Genomic DNA, 10,823 nt, shown 5'->3' with positions numbered 1-10,823 from the left:
TGCCTGCTGCCCAGCCTCTCCCAGACAGCTGACTGCCCCAGTCCCCAAGGAGCTGCCTCCTGCCCAGCCTGTCCCAGCCGACTGGCTGCCCCTGGCTTAAGTGAGAAACTGCACTATGAGTAACTTCCATTGGCCACGGCCACCGAGACCTGGACATCATCCTTGGCTCCAGCCAGGGGGTTTTACCTGAGACTCCCAGGCACCTGGCCTCCAGAAGCAACGTGCTCTATACAAAATGCTGCTTTTGGCTACAAAAAGAAAAGGAAAAATATTTAAGAGAAAAACCCTGGAACCATGAAAAGGCTCACCGTCCCCACCTCAGGTCATTAGGTATCTACAGTTCTGGTGTCTCATCTCAGCCACAACATCCTCTAATATCTGTAAGAATGTTGGTGCTAATTCATGAGAATCCTCAGGAAAACGGGCCCCAGAGGCAAGAGAAGAAACTACTAAACACCAGCACTAACCCAAATTCTTACAAAAGTCTTGTGAACCCTCAGTCAAGATATGCTTCAAATCCATTTCATCACCTTCCCTGTTGAGGGCCACAACCAAGTCAAGATGGCGCCTGGCATTTTGCCAGAAGGAGTGGTTGAGAAGTAACGCCAGCGAGCCATTAAGATGATGATAATTAAGTTAAGCTGTGTATAATTATTAAGACTGATTGTGGTAACTGGATGATGCTAAATTGAAACAAGCTGTGTATTCAGTTGTGCATATAAACCTCTGCTGTCCGGCAATAAGGCGGCTCCTGCTACCTCGGGTGCCCGCTACTTTTGAGTTCCCGTTGAGTCCTCGGGGAGTTCCCGTTGAGTTCCCATTGGTTCTCGCGGAGTTTCAGTTGAGTTCCCGTGGGGTTCCCGTGGGTTCAGGAAATAAAGTAGTTCCTGTTTGAACCTACAAGTGGCTCGTGACCTCTGGTTATTTTGTGCCCAGCCAGACTGCGGCACTTCCCTATTAAAAATCAAAATGTTTGCATATTTAAATACTTTCTTGTTGAAGAAAACCTTTTCCTTCTTCTTTATGGGCCATTTACTTTATTGTGTATTAAGCCAACAAGAGGAAAATCGATCTGACTTTTATTCTAATATGTGATTGAATGTGCATGTGTGTGAGTCTAGAGAGTTCCTCTACCCCTGCAGCAGAGTGCTTCCCTCCCAGGGCTGCAGGAAAGGTTGTTAAAACAGCTTTATAATGGATCCTTCCTTGGATAAAATTCCTAGTTTAATTCTCATTTTAATCCAGAGTTTAATCTCCTACCACTTCCTCCAATGGCATTAACTGAAAGAAATATATTGAAAGATTGAAATATTGGCCACAAAAAAAAATTTAAAGAAAAATTGGCCACACCGCTGATGGAGTTAATATTGTCACTTATAAGAATGGGTCCCAGCTAACCCAGAAGCCACTACATCTGACTTTCTTGAACTCTCTGCCCACTGACCCTCCCTATTGAAGGTTTCTGTGCACAGCTGTTGAGGTGCTGCATAAGTGGACTGCGTACTGTGGTGTCTGCCATCCTGAAATCCCACCTTCTGGCTGAAGAGAGGCTGGCCCTCTGGGGCTGACCAGTTCTCAGAGGAAGCACTTCAGCCTGTGAAATGCAGACTGACCCCCGGAGCTGGGCCTGCTGCCTCTGACCGCCAAAAGGCCAGTCCTCGCCACAATGACGTGACCTCTCCTGGGCACCCTTGAGCCTGGAGGAGACAGTGCAAGGACAGCACTTGGCTCTGCGTCCAGCCTGTGGCATGACGGGTGTGCGAATTAGATGGGAAAACACTCTCAGGTGCCCACCATTATTGTCATTCTGTCATTATCTTGGGACCCTGTTTGTGAGCCCCTGTCTGTAATTCAGAGCCAAAAGTGGGGTGAAATTCCTCTTCCCGATAAGAAACCAGGTACAAAACTGCTTAGTATTATTTTTTGGAGACCTGGATAAGAAACTCTATTATGTGAAAAGCTCTGAACACACAAAGGAGCTTCCTGTTTCCCACAGCTCCTGACCAGCCCTGTGGGGTCTGGTCCCTTGTGTGTGGAGGGAGAACACAAAGCATTTGACTCCGAGGACTCAGGGACTCTGGAGGGAAAAGAACATCCATCCCCTTGTTCAGCTCTCAAAGGAGGAGAAGGCAATAAAGAGGTTATGAACATCCAGAGCTATTGGCAGAAACAGATTTGAAAAAATTTTGATTCATCAGCTTTGATCTTCAACCTTCATTGCAGTGGATGGTGGCTATTGGATAAAGACGCCGGGCACGGCGGCCGAGCGGTGGCCCTGGTGCTCTTAACCAGTTTGGCTGGTTAAGCTTTCATGGATTAAAAGCCTTTTAATAATGTCTGCTGAGAAGTTTCCCTCTCCCAGAGCAATGCAGGAACAGAAATCATTGTACAGCCATTATCCGAAGGCTACTACAGAAAGATAATGGCCCCGGCTTTATAAAGTTGGATGCAAGTGACAGATCACGCCTCAGTCAATGGTACAGTGTTGTTCATGACCAGCAGAAGTCCCCGTGTCCCCCTGGGTGCCAGGACCCACAGGCACATACTGCTGCCCACCAGCTCACGCAGGAGCAGGTTTATCTCTGTGACATTCAGCAATGTCTCCAAGGAATACAGCCAGGGGACTGGACAGAAGGCAGCCAAGGCAGAGACGGTGAGAGGGTTTCCCTGGTCCCATGGAAAGCAGCAGTGTCACGCCTCCAGGTAAACGAGAACCACTGCCCCCACGCAGGTGCTGCTTTGTGCTCTCCCAGGATCTGAACCTGTGCTGGGAACCTGCCAGAAATACCCAGCCCTCTCTGCAGAGGGACCCCTCAGCATGGCCACAGTGTACCTCAGCCACACTCGCCTCCCTCCCACCGTCCCTTCTCAGCCTCCCAGGCTGGGTTTGTCCCTCTCTCCTGTGCTCAGCCTTGGTTCCCTTTCTGTTCCACTGGTAGGTATCAAACTCTGAATCAGAGGTCTATTGAAAGTGTCCCTTAAAGATGGTGCAAGTGTGTGCCCAGGCCTGGGACCATCAGCACTTTGCTCTCCACCCCAGAAGCCACCCGCTGCATCTGGAGTGCACACGACCAGCAAAGCCAGGGACCCCTTCTCTATCACATTGGAGCCTATAAGGGGGTGCTTGTGGGTCCCCCACGAGAGAAGAACCTGACATCATGGCAGAGACACAGGACAGTCTTCTGTTCCCCACACCCTTTCACAGGTGGGGACAGTGTGATGGCATGAGAAATGCTATTCCATTGTGGAAGGTGGCATGGGAGTGGCAGAAAAGAAAAGAGCATCATATAACTAATGTGCAGGTGCAGGGACAGTGACTAAAAGGTGTCATTTGACCCTGATTTTTCTGAGCTTTGAGATAGGGCCCGTGATCCTGGGAGGCCCTGGGCACTAGTCACAGTGTCTGAATCTTGGACAGCTCCTGTCCCCACTCTGATGACAGCTGTTGACTTCAAGACTGGAAGCAACATTTCATGCATGGTGTCATCTTCACGCAACAAGGAAAACACCGCCACAGCTCAGCTTTCCAGCCTGGGCCTGCTCCCGGCAAGGTCGTCAGTGCAAAGGTGGACATTGCAGGAAATCGCCTTCCATCTGCCGTGCGGAGGTGGCCCCGAGGTGGTCTGGCCATGACCACTGGAGGGGGGATGAGAGGCACAGAGAAGGACACCTCCTGGCCCCGTGTCTGCCGAGGGCCTCGCTTCTCACACGGGCACAGCTCCCCCTGCAGCCCAGCAGACAAGCCAGCTCCTTTGATAGACATGCAGCTCAGTTAAGCTGACTCAGGGTCACTTCTGTTACTTTAAACCAGAGACCCCTACTTCATATAAATTTCCCATGGTCCTAAAACCAGATTCATCCAGTCAACGAAGCTGAGACCAACGAAGCTGAAATGGTCCTGATCCTGTCACAGGCAGGAGCTTGGGTATTGCCTGTCCCCTAGGGTCCCTGTGTGGAAAGCTCAGCTCTCAGGACGTCCCTGGGGAGCTGCAACACAGAGGCATGTCCTCACGGGGGCTCTGCAGGTGATGGAGGCCCAGGCTTGTTCTTAACTGAAACAGAACACAGCCCATACTAAGAAACTGCCCTGTATACAGAAAACACCTTTATAAAGAAAACCCACTGAATAAAACCCACGGGGCAGAATCATGCCCAGCCTGAGCTGCAGGCCAGCGCCTTCCTCCTTTTTTAAGTGGACACTTCTTGACACTTATGAGTTGACCGCTCTCTAAGTGTCCCTTTAAGCAGCTCTGGCAAGTTCCCAAAGGTTCATTAAGGGGCTGCCCATGTTCTGCCCATTGAACTTCTGAGAAGGCAGAGGGGACAGAGGCTTGCCAGTCCCCAGACCCTAATTCCACTGTCTCACACACACAGCCACATGGAGGTTTTGGAGGGTAATAAGCAGAGGGAAGGGAGGGGTCACAATTCAGCCCACAGCAGTGACTTGTCATTACTGTGTCCCCAGCACCCAGCACAAAACCAGGTGGTGTAGGCAGGTTCCCAACATGCTTGAGTGCCTCGTCACTCATCCATGCTCTGTGGACAAAAATAATGACAGTCACTACCTCTTAGAATTATCAAGTGAATTTTAAAAAAGTGTTTGTGTTTGAAAAGCCCTTAGAAAGGTGCCCCTGCCCGGTGAGGACCGGTGGCCCTTAATAATTCCTGCCTGTCTCAGCCTCTCACACTGCCTCCCCAGGGCCAGGGCCAAGTCTGGCTCGGTCACCCAGGTGGCTCAGCAGCAGCATGGCGCCAGCTCATGGAGAAGCTCAATTCATACCTGTCGGGTGAAGGAAGGGCAGTCCGCGCGAGTCGAGTGGAGTATCTGCAAGACTGAAATGCAAAGATATCCATGGGAAACGGAAAGAACTGCAGATCTTCTCCCTCAGCACAAATTTTCTAAGACCAAATTTTGCCTTCTTCTGTCCATTTTCCTAGAGCACCGGCAACCATTTCTGGTTTGTTTTGCTCCCCCCCTCCCTTTTTTTTTTAACCTTATTACTAACTTATTTAAAAAAAAAATCTGCCTACTGGGTAAATGCACAGCCAGGAAGAGGCAGATGTCTCTCATTAGTACCCAATGGCTTCAATCTTTCACACAACTTTAATTTTATTTTCCTGTTTAATGCTCATGGATACATCCCATGAAATAAAGGCTTCAGGCAAATAATGTCAGATTATGAGTTTGCATTTGAGAGACTCCACGGGGTGTGGGCGGGGCACACCCTGGAATGGTTTTCAGCTTGTTCTGGTGGCAGGGAAGCAAGTGCTCTCTGGGCACAGCTGGGGCTCACGGGGGCGCTTGCCTATTTTTCTTGACTCTACATGTCATGTCCTCATGTCCACTCCTCTCTCACTTTAGACCACCACGAGGTGGCTCTTCATGTCTTTATCTGCTAAAATTCCCATTTAGCCGAGTTTTGAAATCCTGCTGCAGGCCACAGGCCTGTCCTGCTGCAGTGGCCAATGCTAGATCTCAAGTGCTGTGGAGAGATCTGGAGGTTCAGCAAACAGCCTCAAAATGCACTGCAGGCAGCCACCTGCACTCCTCTAATGAGGATTTAAGAAGGATTTAAGAAGCCGGGTTCATATAAGTTGGGGGACCGTGCTGGGCAGACCAAGGAGCTGCTGATCCTCAAGACGAGCTCAACATCCAGGGCGCATGACAGCGAGGCGTCTCAGAGGGCATGCTTTACGTGGCTCCATTACATAACATATTTACCCACTGACATAGCTTGGAGGGGTGGGGACAGATCGGGCTACCAGGGATCCGGGTAGGTGGAGAGGAGCTGAGGCTCTAGGGGGTGACTCAAAGGAAGTCAGACAGGTCAGACACCTTGGTGTGGCCGCCACAGCAAGATCCACGGGGACATCCAATTGGACTGTGAAGCTAAGTTAAGCACACGCTGCCTGCACACCCAACTGATGACAGGGAACGAGCTGCCAGATGACATTGATGTTGACCGCCTGGTTGGTGTTCTGCATGGCCATTCCAGATGCCAGCTCTGGGAGGCTGAGCCAAGTGTCCACAGGACACGTGATTCTTTGCATTTTCCAGGGAATTGAGGACTATTTCAAATCAAGTGTGTAGGAAGAACTGTGGGTGGTGTGGCTGGCACTGAGGCCTGAGGGGCACTGGCTTCAGTCACAGATTCCGTGTTGTCTCTGGAACACTCCCTGTCCCTCAGCCAGAAACACACCCACCTCAGTCCATCAAGGGCCACCTATGTCTTCAACCTCTGCAGATGAACCAGGAAGTTGTAGCTCCTTTCTCTCTTTCTCTTCCCAGCCCCCCGCATGCCTGCCTCCATGGTGCGCTGGAGCCATGAACTAACATCTAATTCCACTGGTAGGGTCGCTCTCCATCCTGGCGTCACTCTCTGTCCCAGGGTCGCTCTCCATCCTGAGCTCGCCCTGTTTCCCTTGCAATACTGGAAGTCGGGGCTCATGTGGGGCTGATTTGCAGTTAGGCCTGCAGAACCCCATCCCCTCCAGCAGGATAAGAGGAGCCCTCCCTGCACAGAGCCTCCCCACATGCCTGAGCACAGAGCCAGCATCACAGGTTTGCATTGGGCTCTGTTGAGAGCCTAGTATGTGACCCAGCCACGAATTCTGGGCAGTTTTTATTCAGGATATATTTGTCTTCAGTATGTTTCCCTCTCTAATTCTGTGTATCATTAATCTTTTAAAATGAAAGACTTTAAGAGGCCAACCCCATGATGTTAAAATCTCTACAGTGTGTGAGCTGCATTCAAACACAAGTCTCTGCAGCAAAGTCAGTAAACTGAGCAAGATAACCATCCTAGAAAACATGGAGATCCTGGCATGGTGCTCACCTCCTCCATGAGCATGTGGAGAATAGCTGGGCACATGCAACTCTTCACTCTTATCCTCTAAACCAGAATGAAAACCCTAATCAACAAGGCACTTGCTCCTGGAAAATAACCAAGTACTGTACCAAAATATGTGAGGCAGCTACTTTATTTTTAAAAAGAGAGTTTTATTTAGCTTGCAGTTTGGAGGCTGGAAGTCCCACCAGCATGGCTCAAGCACTTCCAAGGGCCCTGTGGCTGAATCTCATCATGGCAGGAACTTGCTTGCATCCCTGGGTCTGTGGCCTTCCCCCTACTTATATAGCCACTAGGATCCAATCATGGGGACTCCACCCTGATGACCTATCTAATGCAGTCATTTTTCAAAGGTCCCACCTCTAGACACCACAGCTAGATCCAGTCTCTACCTCTCCATACCACTGATAGAAGATTTTTGGGGTTAAACTGTATGATTTGGGGGCAACACATCATATTTAAGCCATAGCAACTTGTTTGCTGGGACATTTTGCTAATTAGCAGTGGGAAGTGACACCCAAATAGAAAAGAAAAATTCTCAGAAGAGGCTACCCCTTCCCCTGCACATGACCACCCATCCTAACAGGTCCATAACCACCCGATCCTGGTACCATCTTTGGGAGGCATCATTGACACAAGAGGACTTGGTGCCACTGAGGTCTAATTTCTAGGAAAGGGGCAACAGGCTGGGCTGAGCTAACAGAGATGAGGAAGGAGGGGACATCCACTTCCTTCCTTTCTGTCATTTCATTCTGTCCAAGACTCCACTTGGCGCCAATGGTATTTCCCATATGAAGAGCGTGAAGCATCAACCAGAGAGCTTCAGGTTCCAGAGAGCAAGTGACCTTAGGCAGCAAAGCATCACTGAGCAGAATTAAACACCACCGAAAGATGAAAACAAGGGAGCCGTCCCTCCAGATTGGGACTGCAAAGTGCCTGGTACTTAGCAGGTGATCATTAAATATTTAACAGACGAATGAAGAAAAAAGAAAGGAAAAGTCACCTAAAATTTATTTTGTTTTCCCTCCTTTTGGTCCATCCCCCTCCTCCATGTTGTGATGGCTCTGGCACCTGCTTCGATTACTCTATATCTCCCTCAAGAAGACTGCAGCCCTCAGGAGCCCCTGACGGTAGCATCTTGGAGCTAAGTTGTAATGAGGCCAATCATGGGTTAAACCAATTGTGATCCATGCCCGGGACTGAGGGTTGTGCAAAATGTGGCTGCTTAATATCTGAGCAAATCCAGAATTGGCCACTGAACACAGATCCAATGTCAGCCACAAATTGTGCAGCACATCACCTGGTGACAAAAGACAGAATTTTAGGTGACAGGCCAGATGGTTTCGGTGTCATTTAACTAGGTTGTAAATACTATTGCATGGTGCAGGGAGGAGAGTTTCCCTGAGCACATCTCTTGCAGACTTTCTGATACTTTAAGGGGAGTCTCAGCTCGCAAGGACCTTCAGCCCCTTCCCCACCCACACCAACATCCCTCACGACGGACCTGGTGGCATCAGGCCTTCCCTGGTGTGATGCTCCCTGGTAACAGTTATCTTCTACTGATAGGAAATTATACTGTTTTGCATTCCTAGTGTCCAAGTGGTTCCCCTTTTAAACCTGGATTTAAGCAGCGTATTTTAAAGAAAAACATTAAATAGTCAACAAATGCTGTGGCCACAGAGGGGTGTTGCACCAAAGACTGAGAACTTGGAAACTCAAGGGGAGTGTTAAGAGAGAAGATTTGGGACTTTTAAAAGCCTCCAGGACAACCCAGATCCTAGCAGTGAAGCCTGAGAATGGCGGCACCACCGTAAGGCAAAGTCACACAACATCATCCTGTTTCCCAAGAAACACCCTCAGCTTATTTCATATTTGGAAACCAGGCCCGTTTCCCTCTGCAGCCTGCCTGCTCCCCCCAGATAATCCCCACGCATTCCCAGGCATGTGCACTGATGTGTGGACAGTGAGCGATGCGACAACCCCACGTCTGCCCGTGCTCCAGTACAACGTCAGCATGTCACATTGATCGCTGCCACCGTCCCTGCTGGTTCTGAAAGCAAGCTGAAGTATGCAAGGTCATGATTCAAGGCACATCAATTTTTGTCTTGAAATATAGAATTATAATGACAGAGAAAGCCATAAGCTAATACATTTATGTCTGTGACATGTGATTCATCTTGAGATGTTTGTTAAGGAAAAGGGGTAAGTTGAGTAAAAGACAAATGGTAACTTGTAAAAAGTCGGTGTAAGACGCTGTGTATTTAGAAAACTGTGGGCCCTGGGTGATTGGCCCCGGGGCCCAGTTCTGGTGCATGTCAGGCCTTGCTGCAGGGCCATGCATCTGTCTGCACAGCTCCAGGGCCAAGGAGACCTATGTGAGTGGCCCTCTGCATTCCTCCACCATGGAGGAGAACTTCCTCGGTGTTTGGAGGCCACAGAGATCTGAATGTTTATGTCCGTAAAATTAAGATTTTGAAATCTTCATTCCTCTGATGGTGGCTCTGGGAGATGACCCAAATCAGGAGGGTAGAGCCATCACAAATGGGAGTCGTGCCTTATGAAAGAGGCTCCAGAGCACTGGTCCAGCCTCCCACTGAGTGAGGATACAGGGAGCGGGCACCATCCATGAGCTGTCCGTGGCTCTCACCTGACAACAAATCTGCCATGGCCTTGACCTCGGACTTCCAGCCTCCAAAGCTGTGAGAAACACACTTCTGTTGTTTCTGAATTCTGAAGGATTATGGCAGCCTGAAGGACTAAGACAGAGGCCCCAGGTATGGCCATGGGTAGCCAGGGAGAAATGGACTCATGAAGTGCATCAGAAGCTGAGCCCAGGACCAGCAAGAGCACAGGACAGGCAACAGCACAAGTCTGTCCCTCGGGCTGGGCACGCCTCCTGGTCCTCTCCATCTCAGACCCAAGGCTCTGAGCCAAAGGAGGAGGATAGAGTTTTCCAGAAGAGTCGGCAGGTCTCGAGAGAGCCGCATGAGACAGGCGCCCACTGACGAGACAACTTCCAGTTTCCTTTTCTGGTGGCGATTTCCCTCTGTCCACCTCCATGGTTGTTAAGCAGACTGAGGCATTGGAGGTGGTGAAATCCATACAGAGCATCGCTGCCGGACTCACGCAGAGGCCATCTAAGCACGGGACAAACACCAAGCCTCAGCTGTGAACTCAGCGACTGTCCCTCTCTGTCAGGCCGAGTCACTCTTCCTCCTGAAGGGCTGGCAGCAGCTGTCCACTGGTCCCATTTGTGACGTTCACTTGGGCACTCCTTCTTGGGTCACAAATATTTTCTTAATCAACTCTCATCTTGCCCCGTCTAAACCATAATGACTTTCAAAATCAGGACAAGTGAACTGCTGGGGTTTGTGGAATTCTGTGTTGACAGGAAATTGTGGGGAAAGAATGTCCCTCGTTGTGTTAGAGAGATGTTGAGCCGGCAGGCTATCATGACCATGCTGTGCTGGGACCTTCTGGACACTGGCTCGTGGTCACCACAAGCTGAGGTGGCACCACCAGGCCCCTCCACAATGGCCACCCCTGGCCAGGAGATGCTGGATGCCCCTCACTCTCCAGCCACATGCCGACCCCCAGCCTTGGCCCTCCAGAGCAGACCTGCCAGGGGCACTGGGATTCCCGCCTGGTGGCAAGAGGCAGAGCAGTCTTCTCCTTTGTCCCAAGCCCAGGCTTCCCAGCAGGGACTCTGAAAGGAGTCACACAGACTCTTAATGAAGACCCAACTGCACTTCTGTGTTGCCCACAGAGGCCTTCAGACCACACCCCTGCATCCCCTCTGACCCCAGCTGGACAATCTGTGAGAAGCAGTTGGCTGCCCCCTGCTGGGGGACATCCAAGCCTGCAGTCCTGCTGCCATGAGGAACTTGTCCCCAGCCCCTCTCCTCTACCCTCAGGGCCCTACCATCCCCCGCCTTGCTCTAGCCACCTGGACCTGCTCACTGAGCCCAGCCTATT

This window comes from Marmota marmota, unplaced genomic scaffold (genome assembly GCF_001458135.2).
Source record: "Marmota marmota marmota unplaced genomic scaffold, marMar, whole genome shotgun sequence".
NCBI lineage: Eukaryota > Metazoa > Chordata > Mammalia > Rodentia > Sciuridae > Marmota > Marmota marmota.
This window is presented reverse-complemented; position numbering follows the sequence as displayed.